We start from the raw sequence: 24519 nt of genomic DNA, 5'->3' as shown, positions 1-24519 counted from the left end.
GTAGCACTGGAGATATATGACGCCAACGACATCTATTGGCAAAATACGAAAAAACTTTTTAGACTACCCAATACATACTTATATATGTAAATATACAAATTGCATGTTTCACACGAATTTCCAATTAGCTACACAGTTTTTACAACTCATTATATTGGGTGTTTTTTTTTTTTTCCTGAATATATTATTACACCTTATTGCTTTTACTTTGCTTTTCTCATGCGATCATTAAGTCGCCGTCATCTTCTGTTAATTTCTTTACTTGCACTCAAAACAATAACCAAATGACTCGCACAAATAAAAACACATGAATTGTGGTTCCATCAGAGCACAAAGCTGGAGGATAACTGGGGGAGGGGAGGTCGCGCCGTTAGCCTGCAGTATTTTTGCTTGTTATCTGTTGCAATTAAATTTAATCACTTGCTCCAATTAGCAGTGCAACTGCGATAATTTCGTATGTTTGCGCTTAACGCAATTATGCGGCTATATCACGGCCGTTCTGAACCACCAACAACCATCAACCGTCGCAGCGAGCCACCCACTGCCCACCGACTCCCCCGCGCGTAAACATCAAATCAAATTACATTGCTAATACGCCACGTTGCGCGCGCCGAGATTCTGTGTGGGAGCTGAGCCAACGCAAACGCATTCGTTGTGCAATTTGCTTGCATTTATTTACCCACTTTATGCTTGTCCCATAAATGGTCGAGCTTCGTGGCTAATGAGTGGCTCCAACTCCAACTACCCGACCTGGACCGAACCCTCCTCATTCCCAGTCGTCTTAGTGTTCGCTCTCTGGTTATGTTTAATGCTTTGCACAATTTTTATTCAGTTGTCCTTTTTCTCCTGTTTTTTTTTTCTCTCTTTGTTTTTGTTGGCTTTATTTTATTCGCGTGCTTCCGACCTGCCACTCAGCTCCAGCCGTGAGTCATGGCAGTGGGGTCTGCCTGCCACGCCCCCTCCCCTTCCGCCTTGTCCCAGCCCAGCTCAGCTGGCAATCCCAGTGCTCTGTTTTAGTGCTTGTGCATTATGAATTTTTTATAATTTCTTGCGTTTTTATTGGTCGTTTATTTGGCTGGTTATGTTTGGGTCGCTTAGTGCGTGTTTTCCTAGCTCCTGTTTGCATTTATTTTTTCCTCATTTTTATATATATATATGTATATATATATATATATATATATATTTTTTTTTTAATTTATGTTCCGTCGCCTGCGAGCGTTTGTAAACAGTTTAGGGCAATATCATTGCAAATGTTTTTATTGGACTGTTGGGACAATTTGCTGCCACACTGATACTGAACACTTTGGACAGGCAGCGGCACAATGTTCATTAAATTACTTTCCTTTAAATCCCAATTGCTTTAAGTTGTAGTTGAATTTGGAGTGAAACTTTTGCTCAGCTCAGCTCAGGGGAAACGTTTGATTATTGAAGCCTATTTAAGCAAAATGCTTGCTAAACCCCTCAATATATACGTTTTGCCATTTATCTTACCTTCACTGGCGAATCTCAGCGTATTGACTTTTGAGCAATTGGGCTTAAGCCCAAAGACCATTTATAATAACGCAGTTATGACAAGGTGCTAATGGAACTGGCAACACAGTACGCCCAGCCGCTCGTGCCATACAAATGCCCCATGATTTATTAATAGCACAGACGGTACACGCACACACACACACACACACAGGCATACACACTGGCAATCCTGACTCAGATCTCAATGGGGGTCAATACGAAGTGAACCTAACGAACGAGGGGCACAGCGAGTAATCTTCTTAAAATGCAATTTGTTTTGTTGCAATCAACGATTTTTGATGATGACGTTCGACCAAGGACGATTGCCCACTGGCAGCTCCATCAGCTAGATGATGACGTTATCGATGCTGATGCTGATGCTGATGATGACGACGACGGCGATGTTGATCGAATGCGAGTTGAGTAACAATTTGCAGTATAGCCAAATAAATTGCTTGTTATTTCTACCCTTAACCCCACCAAACACAAAAAAAGAAAATGCAGAAATGGGGAAAAAAATAGGAAACGGAACGAAAATAAAATTTGTAGCGTGCTTTTTGGGCTCCATTTTTTTTTACGTGCGCACCACTTGACTCAAATTGGTTGGCTGCCACTCGTGATGCATGGCCATGCCAATGCGGTTTGAGCGCTGCGACAGCCCTGACAGACGGATGGACAGACTGACTGTCAGACGGAACGGACGGACGGACGGATGGACGGACGGCCTGAGTGACCGACGGGCAGTGCAATGAATGAATCACAAGCTAAACGGGAGCTTTAGCGGACGCGGGAGGGGCTGAGGTGCGGGTCAGTAACAATGCACACACACACATGCACACATACAGCCGACTCTTACAAAAGCGCAGCGCTTGCATTTTCGCGTGGCATGAGGCATGTAGCACGTCAGTTGGGGGTCAGTTGATCAGGCTGATGCTTTGGCTTGGCTTTGGCTTTGGCTTTCGCTTTGCTGCATACTTTATGGCGTGCTGGACGCGCGCTGCGTGTTTGCCAGTAACAGATTTGTTTGCATTGCCAAACCCCGCTCACTGCCATTTTATTTGCTCGCACGTATCCGAGCCGTGTTTCAATTTGCACACACACACATACACACACAGAGACAGACTTCGCACGCACATAAAAAAGTTGCACATGTCGATTGCTACTCCATCGTTCTGTGTGATTGTAAGGATTGATTTCTAGCTTGTCAGTGACTTCTGTCTGTTCATCTGTCTGTCTGTCGCTCTGTCTGTCTGCTTGTTGCCAATTGGTTTGCATATTTTTGCATATCTATCGCGACGCTATCCAAGCGCAGTTGTATGCAATTCTTTTATTTTGGCAGCCCGCTGACAAACTGGCGTCTGAGATACGCATTCATTATTTGGCAATTGATTAAAGAGGCCAGCCAGGCGGAGATTAGCAAATGAATCCTTTGCCCTCTTGCGGCGCTGTGCGTGCCTTTTGGCGCTTTCTCGCGGCACCGCTGATGAGTGGCCTGTTGTTATTTTAGCTGGGTTGTATCTAGTGGCATGTACGCGGCTTATCAGCGACAAGCAAACACACTTCCACACAAACGTCAGACCGAGCGGTGGTTATCAAACATTGCGTAGATAATTACCCCTGGAACAGCAGGTTCGTCTCCATCCATGTCTCGGCCAGGTACGGGCGTAATCGTGAGTTTTGTTTTTGCAGCTATTTAAACAATTTACTGATTAGATTTTTCTCCCGTTCACTCATTCGCTTTCCCTTTCTCTCTCTCTCTCTCTCTCTCTGTGTTTTCTTGTGAGCGCTTCCCTTTCGCCCACGTTTCGAACAGAATATCGATGGTAAAACAGTTGCTTTAGCCTCAATTTGTTCAGATTGTTCGCAATTTGTGGTTGGGTGCGGGGAGCAGCTTCATTGAAATATCTTTAAATTGAGATTTGTTTGTGTTTTTTTAATTAAGTGCATATTGTTTTTAATTAAATGCATTCTTGCCATTCGTTCTCTGACTTTTTGCAGGCACTGTTGCATGTCAAGCTTAGAGCTTGTATCGCGAAACCTATTTAGGTTCTCTGTATGCTCCTCAATTATTTGTTCTGTATGCTTGATGCGTTGTAAAGTGCCTGCTTACCTGTGCACACCTTGCGGCCATGCAAGGAGCAGCCAGAAGTTTTCATATATGTATACTTTATCTGTAATAGGTATGCTCGCATGTTGTCGTTGTCGTCATTAGCTAATCTCGGTTCTAGTCAGACTCAGGCAACACAATGCCATGACATTGCACTCGTATATCAACATCTGCCTTATATGTAGACACTATTTGAATTTTAAACAAATATATACTGTATGTAAATATGTATATGATTACCCTCTATGCCTTGAATTATGACTAAACGTTAAATTGATAATCTAAAATAGCGGAATATGACGCATATAGAATTAACTCGACCCTCAACTTGGGCACAGCGAAAGCTTTGCTCCAATGGAAAATTTCCTTATCTAACAGCCAGTGAGAATAAAATAAACAGTTCAAATGAGCTACCCATGCCTCATTCATATATATCATGCTGAATGCCCTAGAGCCTACTATTAGAATTCTTTCAAGACATTTACGACTCATCTAGCTAATTAAGCAAACGACTGCGTCTGATAGTTGTCTGAGAATTTCACTGGCACAGAAGCCCGTTTGGTGAGCTCGTTAAGCGGTAATATTATCCCACCCACACACACACACACACACACACCTGTGCACCTGTCCATTATCTATTAGATGTCATTAAAAGGGCTCATTTTGCATGCAGAAATTTGCAAACGAAGTTGAACGAGATGACGAGCTCCCATTTGGGGAGCACTGTATGGGAATACATGTCATACTTATCTAATCATTCATATGCCAAATAAGATGACTGATTACGTCGCCACATGCAGCCCAGAGTAAATGTCTGTGTGTGTGTGTGGGTTCATATGTATATGAGATGTGCCCGATAAGCAAGACAAATGTGCTGTGCGAAATCTATAAAGCTGTATGCCTAATAGCGACATGCACATGTCATAAAACATACGCCCAAATGAGAAATGTTGCCAAGTCAGCAACCGGGCCGAGTTGGGCCGTACCATAGGCTGGGCCGGACACAGGAGCAGAGCTAACAGCCAGCTATTTCAGTTCCAGTCCCAGCTACGCTGCGTATACGTAATATATTTGCTAGCTTAGTGAAATCCGCATGCTGCATGCCAAAGATTGGCAGGCGTTGCCTTTGGTTTTATTCAATTTATTTTATAACATTTTCTAATGCATATTTTGCGCGCGTGCCTGAGAATGTTTTTCCATTCATTCCGTGCGACTCGACGGCCGTGGAATAATGTTTGCTCTGTTGACATTTTGCTTCGCCCATTTCACCTGAACTTTTCTCTCTTGCGTGTTGTTGAAAACTTTTGTCCAACTATTTATCTAGTGCTGTGCATTTTCGCCAAGCCTGCGCAACATTTTTGCACTATGCCAACTATTTTTATTTTTGTCTCTTGCCGACAAACTTGGCTTGCCTAACATTTTCGTTACAGCTGCCAAGGCGGAATTCAGCTGGCATGTGAAGGATTGAGAGATTCTCCACCTTTAAGCTGTGGCCTCCCATCGAGCACTTGTACTTGCCTGTTCTTCTGACGTCTGCTTTTCGGATTGACTCATCAAAGGTCAAACGTTTGATTTTTAGTTTCCTTTCCTTTCGTTTCGTTAGTTTCCTTCGCCTGGCTTGGCTGGTGTTTTCGCTTTCAATTTGCCACGACGCCAATTGCCCAAGAGTTGGGCGACAGCTGCCCGAGCCTAGGCATACATATATGTATATATGTGTATGTGTGTGCGTGTGTGTGGTTGTCATTATGTGGCCATTTCCAGAGCAACCATAAAGACCGGTGGCCCGCTTTTGTCTGCTGCTGCATCATTGCGGGCTAGCGAGGGGCTTTATGCCTTTTTAATATGGTCTTCCACCTCGACTACCTCGTTGTCATTGTCCGACTCTTTTGTTCGCCGCAGTGGCTGACCACATTTAGTTGTACATTGCTGTTATTCTCGTTCGTGTTCTTGTTGTTGTTGTTATTGTAGTAGTAGTAGTTGTTGTTGTTGTCATTGTCTAACTGGAGGCCTGAGGGGATCACATTCTATTCGCATCGAGCGAGTTCATAAGGTTCTTCCTGCGGCCATTGTTCACTAATTTTGTCACGTTTGCAGCTTTTTGTTAGCATTTTTTGCTGTCATCTTCCACTTTTACTTACTTTCCCCTTCGCCTCACCATTTTCATTCTTTTCCATTTTCTCTCTTTTATGCTCTTTTTTTCTTTTTGTCCTGCAGCATTTTGCTCTTGTGGCGCCCAATCCACGGCTAGTTGGCCGTCACGAGGCGTCGTTTCGATGCATTTGATTGATTATCAGCCTGGCCTTAGCGTGCTGGCCAGCAACGTTTCCTCTCTGTGCTCTTCCACTAATCATAAGCAAATACCTGCCGAAGCCAAAATGGGGAACGAAAATGCTTGCGGCGGGCCATGCGGGTCATTTTATAACAAAGCGTGTTGCCAGGTGGCGGCACGTGACTCGCACGCCTCTTGCCCCACTAAGTGTGCTGCATATTTTAGCGGCAACTTTTGGCCCCAACAGCAGTTTTTTGCTTCTTTTCTGTTGCCGCTGCCGCTGCCGCTGCTGTTGTCGTGTGCTGCGAAATACTTTTAAGCGCATGTTTTGAATATTCCTGCAATATTTCGCTGTCTGTTCCAGCACACACGCCGCTGTTTTATACCCTGTTATTGAAAGTCGTAAAGGTGGCCTTGCTTGCGCCATAAATATAGCGAGAAGCCAGCCAGCTTATGCAGAACGCGTCTATCCATAATGTTTAATGTGTTCATATTTTGAGTACAGTAAAACATGGTAGCACGATCGCCTATATTCTGACCAACGCTCTGTATAGGGTATACAACATTTTAGGCTTGAGGCATTCGCATTCTCTTGTTCTTTTTTTTTGCGCGTCGAGTCCTGTGGCATTTCGAGTAAGTTGACGCAGCTTATCTACATGTCAGGTCGAGCCTTCCGTCAGCTCTAGTATGTGCAGCATATGCGACAGCTAGCACGTATGTATGTGTGTGTGTGCTTGTGTGTTAGTGTTTCTGCACATTTTTTCGCTGCTATTTTGCAATTTTGGACCATTTACCAAGGGGTATTACAACTTGGTAACATTGTTCGCAGCAAATGGAACAAACAAATCTTGTAAAGAAGTTAAGGCATAAATATGTATATATACATTTTTATATATTTTATATGCATATAGGTTATTCTTAGCTTAACTGAAAGTCGACTTTGGCTCATAAAATATACAACGTAAACAAGAAATTTACTGAATTTTTAATGATGCTATTATAGGAAAGACTCTTTTGCATATTCTATTAACTCTTAACAAGCAAGCATGATTGCAATTTGGTTTCTGTTTATTTTCTGTGTAATTGTTGTTTAGTAACTTCCCTAGTTCCACAACTCTGGGCATTAAGTGTTATTTATGGCATTCGAACTTGGAAATTGCACAAAGTAATATTAGATTTGCAATAAGGGTATTCAAGTTTGGTTGCCCTACGAATTTATCTTCGTATAAATTTTTTTATTTTGTATTTTTTTCCCCTTTTGGATTTTTTGCGCTGCCGCGATGCTTTACATCTTTTTAATGTTGAAAAGCTTTACTTACTTCCGTTGGCAGTGGCAGCGGCAGCGGCAGTGGCAGCAGGAAACGGAAGTTTAACTTTTGTGAACATTTTAGTGATTCGTGCACAGACACTCGCCCATGGTGGCTAGCAAATGGGATTGGCTCTGACTGGGATTCGGACCGCAGCTACTATGTGGGCCAGATCGAGCCCACACGACTGCATCATAATGAAGTTTCTGTTTAACCTGAGCCTGTTAACGGCACCTTCTGTATCGAAGGCTGCCACGAAAATCAAATATTATTTTAATGCACTGCTGAAAGGTCGATGCCGAAGTTGAGTGCCTTTAACTGGCTATGGCTATGTCTACGGCTATGGCCATGGCTGTACTGGTGGTAATAAGCTCCTGTGCTTTAATAGTTTTTGTGGCAAAACATTTCGTAATCCTCACCTGCTGCTGGTCTGAGCTGCTTATAACTTTGCAATGTGCAGTGCAGGCGTCGCTGGTGCTGGTGCTGGTGCTAGTTTGGCATCGTGCCTGGCCATGGGCTCCCATTGGCACTGCCACGCCCACTCGTTGATGTGGCAAAAGTTGTGGAAGTCGGACCAAGCGGCCAAACAAGCAAACTTTGGAAAGTAGCAAACTGCTGGAGCTCGTTATTACTATTATTATCTTTATTATTATTATTATTTTTTGGCTTATTTAATGCGTGCTGCGTCCTGCAGTCCCTTTTTCTCTCTCTCTCTCTCTTCTATATATATGATATATATTGTAGCACGCTTTTCAGCTCACCTTTCAACTTTTTTAACTTTTAAACAAAAGTAGTCTGCGATTCGGATTTCAATGGACGTTCATTGCGTGCTGCACGTCGGTAGCTTTTAACGGTTGCATGTCTGCAACAGTCACGCCCCCTTCGCTAGACACACAGATACACACATACACACACACATATGGCGGAAATGCATTTTCAGTGGCCGCCAAGAAAGCAAGAGAAAGCAATTTCAGTTGAGTTTTATGAGCATTTGTTATCCGCCTCGCGACTGGCCGTTCCATTTCCTCGCTCGCTGTTTCAATTTGTACACAGTTAAGGGCAGCATCAGCCCTACAGCTGCTGCAGGGGCTGTCGCCTCTGCTGGTCTCGGCCCCCGCTCAACTGTTGAACTGCTGAACTGCTCAACTTTATCCTCGCATCTCTGACATCATGACATTGCAATGCCGTAAAAGCGTTATGGCAAATTGTTTTAAGCTGTGCGAAAATGCCATCAAAATCAGTTGACTATGCAAAGCAGCCAGTCTGTGCAGCCAGCTCCACTGGAATGGCCGAGCGTTGAGTGGGCGCGCTGCAGGAGAGTTGGGTGGGTGTGAGTGAGTCTGTGCTGGGACATTTGTTGCTGTTGGCATTGCATTTTATGGCTTGTGCTTGTCAGCCATTATTGTGGCCCCTTCGCCTAAACGCTTCCTTTCGCTGTGGCTCCAACTTGAACTTTAGTGGCTCCCAGGGGAAACACGTCGCCAGTGGTCGTCCAGTGGTCGCCGCTCTGGTCAGCTCCGAGTAGCACTGAGCAGACCTTTGGCAATATGCTGACAGTTTTGCCGCTGCTGCTGAAACAGATGCTGCGCATTCCGAGACCATAAACGGGTCGAGTTTGTGCAGAGGGACTGGAATTTATTCATCAAGGCGAATGCACGAAAGCAGAGACTGGCTATGCTTACAAATTGCTAGTCGTTATCTAAAATGGAGTCATTATATTAAGCGATTGACAAACCATTGATGAAGCTGCCGTAGCAAACATACTTTCCGGCTGTCAGTAGGTTAATTTTGAAGCACTTTATCTTGATAAGCTCCAAGAGAGACTCTTCTTTATCTGAAAATAATAATAAATAATGTAGTGGGAATGAGCTTGTGCACAATGAGCTTGAGATGCAAAAGTAATCATAGCAATGCAACCTTGATATGATACAGCGAGAGTCTTCTACAGAGTTATTTGTTGCAATCATTGTTGGAGTCTGGAGTTCCCTCGCTTTCTTTTGCAGCACTTCAATTTAAATTGTACAAATGCTGCGCAACGGCCACAAAAGCAGCTGTGGCAAGCCAGCAAACTGCATGTGGCAGCGGTTGAAATGCCCGCGAGGCGGGCCCTTTGCCTTGACTCAACGGCTCCCGGGTACCTTTTTCACGCGATGATCCCCTCTGTGTTTGCGCTTTGTTTGTGTGGCCCGAGTGCCCGCCCCAGCGGACGTGCTGTTCGCTCGCGGCGTGTGAATCCGCGCGGCTGCTGACACTTTGTAAACATATACCTTGTGAGCGCAGCTTGGCAGTGGGGCATATTTGTCTTTTGGAAAAACAAACAAGAAATGAAGTTTCCCAAATGGAATGTAATTAAAAACCGTTAAAGTGCCGAGTGTCAGCAGAAACTCTGTGAGTTTAGCTCCAATTGAAACACAATTGCCTTTAGTTCTATTGTAATTGAAGTATAGGGTATCATGCGGTCGACCTACTCCACAACATCTCGAGTGCTTTTTTGCACTTGCTTTTTGACGCTTCGCCGCCTGCCAAACGTCGCATGCATAATTTAATGCAAATAATGCACTTGTTTCGTCTCGTTTCGTTTCGTCTCGTCTCGTTTCATTTCACTTCACGTGTTGCCGTAAACACACGCGTTCTCTGGGCCAACGCAGCAGGAGGCGTGGCTGTGGCACATCAAGTGCACAACTCCATTTAGCATTAACTTGGCCAGCGCGGCTTCAACTTTTGCTACTGTTGCTGCTGCTGCTGCTGTTGTTGTTGCTGCTGCTGCTGTTGTTGTTGCTGCTTATGTTGCTGTCGCATTTATTCAGCATATTTCTCGCTTGTATTGCATTTCCGCAGCTGCCGCTGGGAGGCGACGCGCGACGCGTTGCCATAAACTTAATTTCCTGTTTGGTGCCTTGCGCCGCGTGTCGACTGCTCGACTGTTTCATTTTTTTAATTCCTGTGCTCGACTCCTGCTCGGGCCCTTGCCAGCCAACTTGTAGCGCGTTTTGTCTTCGCTCTCTATTTAATTTCCCAACCGAAAGCGCTCGCCTTCTTGGCGGCTGCTGGCATTTGCCATTTGCGGTTGCGTTGCTCCTACACAACATTGCAATTTCCATCAACAGTTGAGTTCCTTTTTGCTTTGCTTTTCGCGCTTCTCTTTAATGGTTGAAATTAACGCCGCCCACCCCCGGCCGCCTGTCGCCCATTACAACTGGGCGAGTCGACACTTTCTTTACTTGGCCGCTGCCTCGTGAAAATTGTGTTGCAAATTTCCTGAGTGCCATCATCATTCAGCAGCCACTTTGCCTCTTTTGCTGCCTGATGAGTGTTTTGTTGTTGTTTACTTCAGCACTGAGTCGCTGCTGTTGCTCTGAGTGTTTTATTTTTGAATAATTTATTGTCAGCATTTCTCATTGGGCGTCACGTGTGGTGTATGGGTAATGCTAAGTACGCCTAATCGAGGACATTGCTCATACGCCGTGTGCCTGTGTGTGTGTGTGTGCGTGCCGCAGGCAATTAAAAGTAAGTCAAACGAGTTCGCACTGCAAGTTGAGTTAATTAAACCGCAATATTTGCATACTTCACATCTGTCGGCAAGCTCACACACCTGCCCTCGGTTCTTTGTCTGCATGTGTGTGTGTGCGTCAATGTGTTGCAAGCTTTATTGCTCAATTTCCCCAAAAAGTTTCGCCAAGCAGCCGTGCCGCTAGCTATAGCAGCGAGGGAGCTGTGGCAAACCAAGGCACATCGAGTTAACATGCAACTTTAAGTTGCGTTCGCAAACTTGAGCCGGGCCAGAGCGCAGAGCACACTGATAGCCCCCGGCGTGCTGTAAGCTCAGATAAAGCGAGACAATGTTCAAACAAAATCCAGCGGAGGAGGGGGAGGCGGGTCTCTGACGTGCGTGCGATTTTTATTAACGCACTTTGCGAACCAGATTTTGGCTAATAATAAAGTTATTTGCCTTTGGCCCACAGGGCGGCGGCTTGGCTTGGCAGCTGCGTCCTGGCTCTCTCTCTCTCTCTCTCTCGCTCTCTCTCGATATCTCTCTAGCGATAATAATTTATAAATTTAATATTACTGCAGCGACGTTTGGCCACTTGCTTCTGCCCACCTTTTCGGGTGTTGTTGTTGCTGTTGTTGGCGGTGGTGGTGGTGGTAATGGTGGTCATAGCACTGCTGCAATGTCCACTGTGATTTACAGCTATGCCTGCAACGGATTCCATGCCAGGAAGTGGGCGCCCAGCAACGTGCGCCAAAAGTTGCCGTCGTCGTCGACCGCTGGCCGCAGCAAGGACATTGCTCGCACACACACACTCACAGACACATATATATAAATACCTCGCCGACCTCTTGCGAGCGGGTTGTTTTGTATTATTTGTGCCTTTTACGAGTGCTAAAAGTAGACGACACTCTGCTGATAGCTGAGGCGTCAAAGTGTCGACTTTGTCACATTTACCCAAGTTTCGCGAGTCTCTAGAAAACTTTAAAACTCTCGAATGAATAGAGCAGCAAAACTAAAAACTACTTTTGCCGCTCTGTCAAACTGTTCACATTACAATAAATTGATAAAACTATTTCATTTGAACTGAAGTTACTTAAAATGAATATAAATGTTTAGAATTTAATGTAACTTAAATCAGTTGCTGAGTTGCCTTTTCAATAAAAATCGTATTTTAATTGTTAATTATATTCAATATGACACTGCAACATGCAACAGTTGTACATGTATTTCCTCTCTCATAAGGATATCTCCTTGTCTAGCATTTCCTAGCTACTCAACTGAGCGCCTTGCGAGGCAGATGCTGTTGCTGAAATTGTTGCCAGTTGGCCGTGTTGTAGCTGTAGTTGTTTTCCCAGTGAAGGCCACAATTACATGGGTGTATAATGCGCTTTTATGTTTTAAGAATTTCGGTTCGTCTGGACGAGTGTAGAGGCCTGTCCTGGTGAACTAAGTAGGGCCAGGCAAGATTTGGTCTGTTTGCAAAAAGTATTTCATTATTTATTGTTCGGTTATTGTGTAAGGCTCTGCTCGGCTGGTAGCCGAGCCCCTGCTTTGCCCATGCACAGTTATTGGCATCTTATTTATGAGACACGGGGCCACTGGAGGTGACCTGACGTTGGCTTGCTCGCTTACAGTTGCGTAGGTTTCTGTGCGTGCTGTAGCTACTAATGAGAAAATTATTGAGCTCCCGCACAGCAGTCGGCAGTCGCCAACTAATCGGGCATGGCCTCATTGAAATGCAAGTCCCCAAATCTAGTGGCTATAAATTGGTTTCGAGTACTGGGTAACCAATTTCAATAGCTAATATCGCACCCCAACAAATAATCCAAATCCCAGCCAATTTGCCGACTGGAACAGGGGGAGGGCGAGGGAGAAAGAGGGCGTCAACAGAGCCATTCGCCTAACCACAAATGCTTTGATAGCTGTTCATTTGCTCTCCAGAGGCCGCCCCCTGAGCACTCTTCATATTTGTTTTTAGTCAGCAACAGAAATTTATAGTAGAAAATTAAATACCACACGAACTGGCTGCTCGCTCGCCCTCACAGCCGCTTGTTGCCCTCTGCCCTTCGGTTCAGCTCGAGTCGACTCGGCTCTGCTCTGCTCCAATGCTACAATTTTAACACAATTTTTATTTCAGTTTATTTTCTCTGTTCTTCGGTACTCAGCGTCCTGGAGCTGTAGTTGCTATTCCTTTGCTGTTCCACTTGCAGTTTAATTTGTGCATCGATATATTTTCTCAGTTGTCAGGACACGCAGCTAAAGACACACACACACACCCATACAAATGCACACATATAGATATATATTTCTGTAGACACAGATGAGCATGTGTATATGCTCAACTGAACGTTGTAATTGCTGTGGATGTAATAAATTCTATGCTTTACCCTGCGATTGTCAGCCTGATATATACCCAAAGTTAGTTGCTGGCCTGCTTAGGGCATGACTAGGCCTGCTGCCTGCCGGCTTACGTATCGTATACGTAATTCAGTATTTTATGCTAATGCAGTTTGACACAAGCAGCTAAATGATCTGGCATTTGCGCAATTAACACCCGACAGCTACTCGCTCAGCTTCATTCATAATTTGCACAGTCTGCAACATCAATCAACTACCTTAAGCGAGCTTTTGCCAATGGCACAACTTCTGCCCGCCTGTCGCACGGCGCTCTCCGCTCGTCTGTCGATGCTTCTGGCGTGCTTTGTGCCAACAATGAAACTTTTGAATCAATTCAAGTTGTCCAAACTTAAATCCGCGCGCTGCAGCGCCAGCTTTGCACTCAATTAAGTGTGTAGCAGGAGGCTGAGGAGGGTTGGAAGGGGAGGGGGAGCTGTGCTGTGCTGTGCTGTGCGTGTTGCGCAGCAACAGCAGCTAGGAAAAACAATTTTGTTGCTGCTTGGAAAAAGTGAAGCAAGCAAATCCACTTCAACGGCAAGTTAGTGCCAACAATTGCAGCAGCAGCTGCCACGTCAGAAGTTGCCACTTTCTTGCCAATAGAAACCCGCCAAGCCCCTCCTTAGCCGTCTTCTCCTTGCCTGCTGCCCCCCTTCCTGCTCCATTGCGTTGCCCGTTATGTACGTGAGCTGGCAAAGTTTTGGACCCTTGTTGCCGCCATTCGTTTCTCGTTGCTCTTCGACTTCCGGCTGATTGACTTGCATCGAGTTGACTTAGCACAGCTTCTCTTTCCTGGTCTCACTTGAAGGATGCATCCTCCAGGTCTGGCAAGCGACAACGACGGCACTTGGCAATGGCTGCGTAAACTAATTTTCCATGTCGTCACTCGATTGTTTTAAAAGCCAACTTTGCTTTTGTTGACGCACACACTCACCTAAACACACACACAGACACCTACACCCACCCACTCACACATATGCTCACAATCGTACAACTTCTCTGGTCTGGTCATAAAATATTTAAAGTTTTCTATGCGATGGTCCATACGCTGCTCGTCTGCCGATACTTTCCGCTCCATTGATGTCGTTTAATGCAGTTTTTGTGTTACGCCTAAAACATCCTGCGATTGACCTGAACTTTTTCTATCGCACACAAACAAGTAAACAATTTGGTATTCCCATTAGGCGCATTAGACGTTCGCACAAAAATTAATTAAATAATAATCGTGAATTGATAAATCTATGGAATGTATCGAATTTTGGCTATTTTCGTCTGTCTGTTGTCTGCGTTGCGGCATTTCCGCTTTTGTGTGTCTGCCACAGGCATTTCCGCAAAGTATTTTGTCTTGCGGCCTTCTGTGCTGTGATGGATAATGGCATTTTCTGTGAAACGGAATCCGCTCGAGCTCAATTCCCTATGCACACTTTGAGTTCTCATCCTCCGGCTGCGACAACTTAAGTCTGGTGTTTCTGGCTGTGTCTCTTAAATTGTTACATCAATTAATGCACAAGTCATTGTCAGTTGTCATGTGCATTATAAATGATTTGTGAGCGTGAGCAACTCTTCATTAGCTGTCGCACATGCCCCGAGGCTGTGCATTTATGGGTCAAATGTTACGACCTCATTGGTGGCACTCCTCCCTCCACTTAGACAGGCTTTGCTGCATATTGATTTCGAGTGCGTGTGTGTGTGTGTGGGAGGGCGATAGAGCGAGGGCGGAAGGAGTGTGTTCGCACACTTCAGACTATTTGCAGTGGTTTCATTTCATTGCATTAGACGAGTGACTGCCACGCCCGCACAGCTGTGGTGTCGATGCTTAAATATTCATTGGGCTTAACTTGGGCATGTGGCACAGAGTGAGAAAGAGAGAGAGAGAGAGAGAGAGAGCAAGAGCGAGTGAGTGGCTGTAAGAGGCAGAGAAGTCACTTGCAACGCTTTTATCAATTATCAATTAACCTAAATTTTAGCATCTACGTTTTTGGCACCGACTGCGACTGCGACTGCGACAGCGACAGGAGGCAGCAACGTTGTCAGCGCCGTGTGCCAGTTGAAGCAGAAATGTCGCAAGACAAAGTATCGTTCAAATGAGAGCTGACAGCTTTGGCTAGCGGCATTGCCGGAGGCATTACCTGAGCACCGGTTAGCGCCCACCTGGACTGCACTGTGTGCGTCATTAGTGTGAAAGGATTCTTAATTTTTAATCGTGGTTCAAGTCGTATGCTCTGCCGCTCTCTGCTGCTTGCTCTGCTCTTATCGCAGTCCAGCGTCAACCCTTAGTTGCGAATTGGATTTTGTTGGCGCTGCTTTTGCTATTGCTGTCGGCCCTTGACAATAATCATTTTCATTACAGCAAAAAGCCAGCAGTGGCAGCAGCCAGTTGCAAATGATGGCAACACAAGGCTGCCGCTGCAGGATGTGTAGTTTCAATTTGATGTTACTGCCAAATTCGCAAAACAAACAAACAAACAAACAGCTGCAGCGCTCGCGCGTTTTCAAGGCGACACAACGCCAGCAACTCCCAGTGGGCGTGCCCCGTGGCAGCGTTTTGTAGCTACTTCTATGTCTTGCAGGGCGGCTGACGACTGTGTGGGTGGGTGGGTGGTGTGGGTGGACGGCTGAATGCAGTTACTGTCTTTAAGACGTGCACTTGCTCAAGTGGAAATGAATTGAACTCAGGCAGCGCCGCCAGAATCCAATCTCATTCTCTTGTCAACTTAACCCCGGCTGAGACGTCAACGACGTTGCGCCAATTGTTGTCTGTATTTGTGCATTTGAAGCTGCTGCTCATAGCTGCTGATGCCATTGCCTAGCTACCGAGCTGCTGGCTTCGTTTTGTCATCAGCAGAGCTGAGGAAAGCAGCAGCAGCAGCAGCAGCAGCGGCACTCGAAGCAGCAGCCATTTAGCGACTGGGTCGCACAGTGGGAGCCAACCGATCGTGCGATAAGAATATGGCTTATTTCGCTATTTATATTCTGCTGTTCCTTGAACAGTATTTAAATAGATAAAGTCATAGATGAATGAAGGCTGAATCCTATTCAATTCAACTCGCGAAAACTCTGAATTTTCACCATAAATATTGTTGTCTTTGTAAAATCCAAACAATTATTTATCTGAAGCTAAAAGAAACTTGCTTTTATCAACTAAGAAGCCAACAACAAATTAAGCAGAAATGGAATAAAGTTTCGTTTACAACTGAATTTCTGCATCGATAAAATATTTTTTGCAGAATGGGACAAAACTTTGTCCACTGTCTGCCGGCTCGTTGTTTGGGTCGAGGTCCGTTTGTCTGCTGCTGCTACTGCTGCTGCTCGATTTTTACTTTAAACAATAGCTTGAGCATTTCTGATTGTCAAATGTTTGCAGAGATAACATTTACTATTGCGGATTTGCAGTCAAGCGCAGGAGATGGTATTCTAACGATGGCGACGGAGCTGCAAGTGCCGTAAGCGATGTTCGCTCCCTCCTCCCGTCCCCTTCGTCTGTGGATGCGACACAATTGCCATCAACTGTCGTCTTCAGGCGTCTGGCTGCTAGACAGGAAGCATCAATTTGTAATGATCCTATAAGTGCTTCTTGTATTGTCCTTTTGTGTACGGCTCTCGATAGCTCGCTGTAGAAGCAAATGTATTTTTAATTGTTTCGAGCAGTTAATCAAATGGCAATTAGTTATCTTTACGCTGCATACTTAAGCGCTTACAGCAGTTAGGGAAAGCGAAATGTAGTAACTTGTGTTGTTTATTGATAAATATTATAAAACAATTAACATGAAATCAGAAATTGAAGAAAAGCTACGGAAATCTATGTTTGGTGTGGATATAATTTTGGGACATCTGCACAGAGTGAATTTTCTTTTCAAACAGCTTGTACGTTTGGCTCTTATTGGAGCATGTCGTTGCAATCACATTTTCCGGCTTTCATTACACGTAATTCCTATTAATATCGCCGTAGTCCGACCAAATTAGTCATTTGCATTGTACCGCAAGTCGGTCTGCCGTAGCTTTCGTTCGAATTTTCTGTGCATTTTACGCTAATTGAAATCTCAATCGAATTACATGACTACATGGCTGGCCCAGCGGCCCCCGATCACGCCCCTTGGCCCTGCTGGTTGGCATAAAAGCCAATGAAAATATAATCACATTTATGCAGTTTTTATGCCTGCTGTGTAAATATTTTTGCTGTAAACACGCGGCAGCCGGGGCACATGTCCTGTTGACGCCATCCAACAGCCAGCAGCCAGCAGCTGAGCTCTCATAACGGGGCTCACACACACAACCAACCACTCAGATACATACGTACATAGAGAAAATTCGCTGATGCGGCGTCCATGCTGCGCATCCTGTGCACTGCAGTCAGTTAGCCAAGTCAGGCAGCCAGTCAGTCATTCGGTCTGTCGGTTATTTCGATTCCATTTCGAGTTCATTGAATTTGCGCTGATTTCTTTGCTTTTTGGTAGCTTTTATGCATATAAAAATTGCATTAAAAAAAGATTGTAGCATAAATTTTATGTAGCTATGCCAACAGGCAAAAACACAATTACGTTTATTTATTGGGTGTGTGAGTGTGCGTGTGTGTGTGTGTGTGTGTGTGTGTGTGTTAAAAGGATGCGCATAAATGTATAAACTTATTTTTGATTTAATTGCATTTGCTATACGGGCTGGCAGAGTGGACGCCGGGTCGTCTGCCGGCCCACCCGACGTATACGTAATTTAATAGTTTTTCAATTGCTGCGTAATTGGTTTTAGTTAATATTGACAAGCACAGTGGGCACAGCTGTTGCATTATTAATGGCCACGAAATGTGGCGTTTCCGGTTATGGCCAGTGAATTAATAGCCAACAATTCAACGGAAATACGCGCAAAGTTCTGCTGACAATTTTTACTTTGATAAACGATGTGCCATGTGCGTATGTGTGTGTGTGTGTCTGTATGTGTGTATTAGTGGTCTGTGTGCGTAAATGTCACGTTCGAGCGATTAATAATGTGATTTTTTCTTGTCTCTATTTGCAGTTCAGCGAGCAAACGCCAAAACTACAAAAGGTAAATAAATTTTCGCCTATACTACGTATATTTATAGCCAGAACGTGTTAAATTTGACAAGCTCAACATATCGGGGCCAAAATCCAATGCCCAGGCATGGCTGATTAGCCCAGCCATAAAGTTGCTCTACTCGCAGAGCTGGAGACAGAAGTCCGCCAGCATAAGCCAGTGACAACGTGAAACTTTTAACGAAAACTGACAACCGCAATGAGCAGAGTGTCATAAATCCATAACCGAGCGTCAACAACATCAACAAACATTTTGTTTGACCTACGACATGTGAGTGGAACGTGAAGCGACGCCACGCTTTTGCCGGCCAATAACCCCCAATAGCCGCCGACCCGCCATTGGGGGATAAACAGCGCTAGACGCCAGCCAGCCCCCCATGTCAACCGCAGGCCGACGTATCGGACAGAATGGGACAGCACATATCACTGAGGGCATGCCATGAATGGGGCTATGAAAGATTGACTGTCCCTGTACTCTGACAAGCACTCAACTCGGCTCCACTCTACTCCACTCCACTCAACTCTCAACTCATCCATCCAATGCCGCCCACTTGCTCTGCAGCGAGTGGCGCGATGTCGCCTCGCGTCTGTCAGATAAAATGAAGTATTTGGCGAGTGTGCATGTGTGTGTGTGTATGTTCAAGACATGCGGAAAAACAAAATTCTTTTCAAACGGCAGCCGCAGCAGCTGCTACAGCAGCAGCAGCTGTAATAACAAATAGCAACAATAACAACAACATCATTGTTAGTGTCTGTGTTCGAAATTTATCGATAATTCGTCGCGGTTGACGCGCGCGCGCTTGCTCGCAAAAACAATGGCGCATAAATTCATGAGCTCCCAAACCGCCCGCAGCGCCGGCCATCAGTAATAATCATATATTAAAATGTATAAATTTATATATATGTATATAAATATATGTATTTATATATTGTAGTATACGATCGCTCTGAATTTTCGCCATTTTTTGCGTAGCCGCAGAACAACGGCATTGACAGTTAAATAAATGACTTTCTCGGAAGGGGTGGGGGGAGGGAGGTGTGGGAAAAGTAGAGGTTGTATAATAGTCCTGGCCTCTGACTTGGGCTCAACATATTTTCTTTGTTTTTCTTTCTTTTTTGTCGCTCGGCAAATTTATGCAAATCTCTTAAAGTAGTGCCGTCATCGGAAAAGTTGTTCGCACAGTCTTTTGACTAGTTTTGTTTGCGTTGTTGTTTTTAATGTAATAAATATAATAAGATGCCAGGACTCGTATTTCTCCGCCACAAACAGGGACAGACAATAGTTTCCTGGCTGTTCGTTGTTACTGATGCTGTTGACATGAAATCCGTTGGTTGGTCTGAGGGCAGTTTTTGTAATGTTTTCATGCTGCTGTCGGGCTCTGACTCCAAAGCTTTGTGGTAGTTTTGTTGAATAGCTTCATATTTATGCAAAGTTATGCGGCTTAAGAGATAAGTCGAAAGTTTTCTCTGACAACGGTGCGACAGACAGGCCAAGCACCGAGGCAAAGAGGGCTGGCACCAGCAGTTAAAGCAAGCAAATGCCACCAGCCGCCAGGGCAACCAGACGGACCGAGCACCATCCCACAGCATAATAGAACTCTATCGATACACATGTAGAGGAGTCAGTTGGATTTGGTGTACAGTTTGATTTGCATTTCATTGAAAACGGTTTTAGGAACTTCCATTTGCAAGCAAGCCTCTTAAAGCAAGACACTCAGACCCAGTCCCAGGCCCAGGCTCAGGCTCAGCGCAGAGCAACTTTCGAGGCTGGCTTTCAGCACTCTTAATTCGCTGTGACAAACTGTATATGGTATGTGTGTAAGCAGTATGTAGGCCAAACTTTTAACTAGACCCACGCTGCGTATACGCATCAGCATGTAAGGCAACATAAGCCGCTGCAGCAAACGTGAGCTTGTGCAACAAAGAGTGCCCTCAACTAATAACTCCGGCATGCCGCTGCCACTTTAGTTAATTCCAAATTAAATATTCAAAACTTTTGGGCTTTGAGCTCGTTTTCGGGCTCGCATTTTCATTATCTGGCCAACAAAGCAAAATTTGAAAAAAAAAGCTGCGTGCGAGACCAGTTAAATGTAGTTATGGCAACGGCAACAACAACAACAACTACAAGTACAACAACTTGCCACATGCATGCTGCCGCTTCGAAGCAGCTGTCCTCTGTTGCCTTGTAGCTTGCTGTGGCCCAAGCTCGCTCTGGCATTAGTTCCCTCTGAACTTCATTTGGCGTGGCGCGCGTAACTTGGCCAAGGCTTGCGGCACGCTTGAAGCAGGCTAAAAAATAAACTGCAACGTGACACTTGGGCGTTCATTTAATGTGGCCAAGCAGCAGAAGCATCAACAGCAGCATCAACAGCAGCATCACCAGATTCAGCTACCATCTCACTGCAGAGTGGGTAAATAAACAAAGGGAGTGACAGCAGCAGAGGACTTGACTTCTGCCTGTGGCACTGGGCACCGGGCACCGGGCACAGCCACCTGCCGTTAGCATGGCCCAGCCATTGATTTGCGTCCCCTCATCTCCTGCCACTCCTGCCAGTGCTACTCGCTGAGATACTTGAGCATCCCCTCCCCCAGCTGCCTCACCCTGTCCGCACTTGACTGACCTCCTAAATTCGTTTAATGTTTAGTTAGGTCGCATCGGGTCGGGTTTTGTCGCTGCAGCGGTTGACAGGCTGCCCGCAGCTGCCTCCTCCAGCCTTTGCACCTTATTAATGGGCAAACTGAAGTGTACTAAATTATAATTTTTTCGCTGTCTATGCGGAACGGAACGGCGCACATTTCTTTTAATGAGTTTCGGTCCTACCGTTCTCCCTCGTTCGTTCGGCTTCAAGTGCGCTCCAAATATAATTATGAGACTTTGTTTATGCGCGGACTTTAAAGTTTACATCAATCTTCAGACTCGATAGCCATTATTCAGCTTTCGATGTTAAGAGGATCCAACGAAAGCATCAACCATTTCAGGGCTTCAATTAATTCCGTAGATGGGCAAAATCTAAAGGGAATGTGGAGTTCATAAAAAGGTTTAATTAAAATTATGAGAGTTGGACGTCTGATACTTTTTCAAGAAATATGAAAAGCGTAATTAAAATTATGATTAAATTTTTGTTTTCATAAGTATAAGCTGAAGTCATGGCAAGATATAATTATTTAAACATTTTTGGCTTAAATATGATACCATAATCTTTGTATTAATTTAGCTTTTCAAAACAAAGGTGTACATAATATATTATTATTATTATTACATTATAGATTATTTAATGATCGGCTTTCAATTAAAATTTTAAAAGCAGAGATGTACATAAAATGATATGTACATAAATTATTGAAATATCTGCTTTCAGTTAGCCTATTTATAATCATTTTATTACTATTTAATGCAATTTTAATTATATTCATAGGGGGAATATACAATTGGCATAATATGGATGCATTGCATTGTATTATTGAACCGAAGCCCAAAGAATTTGCATTGCGCTTTCTGCGTGAATAAGTTAATGCATGAACTCGCTAATCTAATTATAGCGCGCCCGCATTTATCTGAACTTTGATTATGAAAATAAAATGCAAATGAAATATCATTAGTATGCGCCGAATGTAATTAAATAATTTCAAACTGTGAGCATTTCGAAACGAATGAGAAATGTTTGGGGCGCAATGCATAAAAATTTTAACTGCCCGCCCGAAAGTATGCAGCGAATGAGAGTGAGAGTGGCTGCAGCTGCAGCGCTGCCGGCGTCGCTGTCACTGTCGCTGCCATCGCTGCCACTGCAATGGCCGCCATGGCGTGACCTAATAAAAAAATTATGCCAAACGAAAGCGAGAAAGCCGAATGGTAAACGGTAAATGGTAAACGGCAAAAGGACATCGAGCAGAGGGTGAGCCGACAGCGTGCAGCGAGCAGCACGGACACTGTTAATTTTACAACTGGCAGCGGCTAGCGGAAATGTGATAGGGGTGCAGCGGATGGTGCAGCAAGGGTGGCTCCTGTTCAATATGCACACTCGCCACTTATGAGATATTAAGTTGAAAACTTTGCCGCAAACTCGAGTTAAATTGAGCAAAATAATGCGGTCAATTTATAACGGAATGTGCTGCGGGTGGGGGAGGGTGGGGCACGGCTGCAATCGGTTATGGGGTCTCGGCCGGTGCATATTCAATATGGAGACGATGAACGAGCCTACACACATGCTCACACACACATAATGTATATAGATGTTAGTGCACAAGTATGTGTCGTAGGATGTGGCAACGCCATTATTCCGACACTTGCCCCACCGTTGGCCAGTTTGAGGCAAGCTTAAACAAAAGGAAATGGCCCGGCTGCTACTTTGTCAGTTTTCCAACTTGTTGGAAACACACGGAGGGCAGCGAGCGGGGGGTGTACTTCAGCCATCCGGCTGGCTACCCTGACTGCGGATGTGCGGGCGTCCGTACCCATTCATGTCCCACCCGCTCGTCTGCTGCTGCTGCTGCTGCTGGTGTCATTTGGCTGTCTTTTTGGTCGCACGCAAGTTTGCCAAAGTATGGCATCAGGCACGCCCCGTTCCGCCCCACACTGTCCCGCCCAATTTATAAGGTTAATATTATAATGGAGGCTACAACTACAACGACGTGCCTCAGCTCTGAACGAGCAGCTATCGAAAGTGCAAGTGGCATTCTTGCTATTGGCAAATGACCCAATTTATAGGGCCGCATTCCGGTCAGCAGAGGACGACATGAACATGACTTAATTCTTAGCATAGCTGACATTCGGCTTTCACTTTTTAATGAGCTCTCCGATAAGGGACAGCTCGAATATTGGCCTTCTATGGAAAGTCAAATTTTAATTAATTATTTAAGCATATTTATTAGGGTGAACTGCATTTGATAGCAAGTGTGAAGCTGGCGCTGTTTATCCAAAACTTATTCGTTTCTATTTGCTGCCCACACAAAGCTCAAAATTTGCCAACACGTTATGCAACTCAAATTAATTACGCATGAAATTGCAATTAATTGGTTTAGGAAGTTTTGCCAAGTTTATTTTAAAGTTTCTTCTGCTGCCTCCCCGCAAAGTAAGCAAGGAGCTTAAGCACTTGGTTCAACAAAAACTCGCATCCTCGCAAAAAGCAAGAGCTGGGCCAGGCAGCTGCAGGAACCGACGGCAAGTAAACAGATAAACGGCAACGAAATCTTGCGAAAGCAAAAACATCAACAACCAGCTGCAGAATGAGTGAATGAAAGAGATAGATAGTGAGTTAGACTGAGAGAGAGAGAGAGAGACAGAGAACAGACGGGTTAAAAACAATGGCGCAGGCAACGGCAATAAAAATGGCGCACAAGTTCAACCACGTGGCACGTGGCACGTGAGTCCGAGGGCCAGAAAATGTTTATTTGGGTCCTTTGCGTGTGTGTGTGTGTGTGTAGGCCATGCACAGCACAGCACATGCAGAGCCAAAGCAAAAACAACAATAGCAACACACACACACACATGAACACCAACTCGAGGGAGGACTGTCACAGTAACCTAGATAGATGCACAAATTTCACCCAAAATGTGCCACTTTCGCTTTGACCCAGAGCCGTGGCAAGCGAAGGGCGGCCAGCCGGCTGTGCAGCACTGCGTTTGGGGGTCAATGTGTCGGTCGGCGGAGATGCAACAACAACAGCTGCAGCAGCAGAAGCAGCAGCGATGGCAGCAGCTGAAAGCCATATAAGAAATCATGCTTGAAATATTATACTCGTACATTGCGGTTAAAGTGCGCAGCCCAAGGAGCTCTGCCAGCAGCTAAATTGCAGCCATGCGTCACACACACACACACACACACACTGGCTATTGTTGTCATGCCTATATATACATATATGAGAGTGCATGTGTGTTTGTGTAATACATGCAGCGTTGTCATGTCTGCTGCCTGGCTTTAACAAATGGTTTGATTTTCTGCTTAAGCCAGCAGCGGCAGCGCTCTGCGCCGACCCAATGCCCGGTTCGAGTCCCTGTCCGTTGTCCAATGCCAAGTTGAACAAGCTACCTTTGGGAAATTTTTTAAATGACACCAATTTATTTAGTATTCGTATGTATGTATGTGTATATATATCACGTGTCTGCGCGTGTGTGTGTGTGTGTGTTTGTGTGTGTTTTTGCGGCTAGCAAGGATTGCAGCCAAGGCCTCAAACCCAAATATTTAATTTCGTTCGCAATCGCGTTTGTTGACATTCGACTCGGCACCCAAAATGCCATGTCAAAGGCGCATGTTCACGCATAAATAACTCTCGGCATTTGCCTTTGAACCCAAAATTGGTATTTGCAAATTTTTGGGCCAGGGCTAAATAAAAATCATTTAGCTTTCTCATTATTCAAATATGTATTTTTGCTAAATTACAATCTAAATGAACTCAAG

General features: G+C 44.9%; 1 protein-coding gene across 7 annotated transcripts in view; it reads left to right on the top strand.

The window, feature by feature from the left end:
• Positions 1 to 24519, top strand: part of app (Palmitoyltransferase app) — a 53428-nt gene that overhangs the window by 5101 nt on the left and 23808 nt on the right. For 6 of the 7 annotated variants that reach the window (XM_089467212.1, XM_089467213.1, XM_089467210.1 and 3 more), the window contains one exon: positions 18087 to 18116. The exons of the other annotated variant lie outside the window; for it this stretch is intronic. The gene's annotated coding sequence lies outside the window, so the exon portion shown is untranslated. The remainder of the gene's footprint in view (positions 1 to 18086; positions 18117 to 24519) is intronic. 7 annotated transcript variants of the gene reach the window in all.

Source organism: Drosophila arizonae, chromosome 4 (assembly GCF_054131065.1).
Source record: "Drosophila arizonae isolate 15081-1271.41 chromosome 4, UAZ_ARI_1.0, whole genome shotgun sequence".
In the NCBI taxonomy this organism is placed as follows: domain Eukaryota; kingdom Metazoa; phylum Arthropoda; class Insecta; order Diptera; family Drosophilidae; genus Drosophila; species Drosophila arizonae.
The sequence above is the reverse complement of the archived record's forward strand: the minus strand, read 5'-3'. Positions and strand labels throughout refer to the sequence as shown.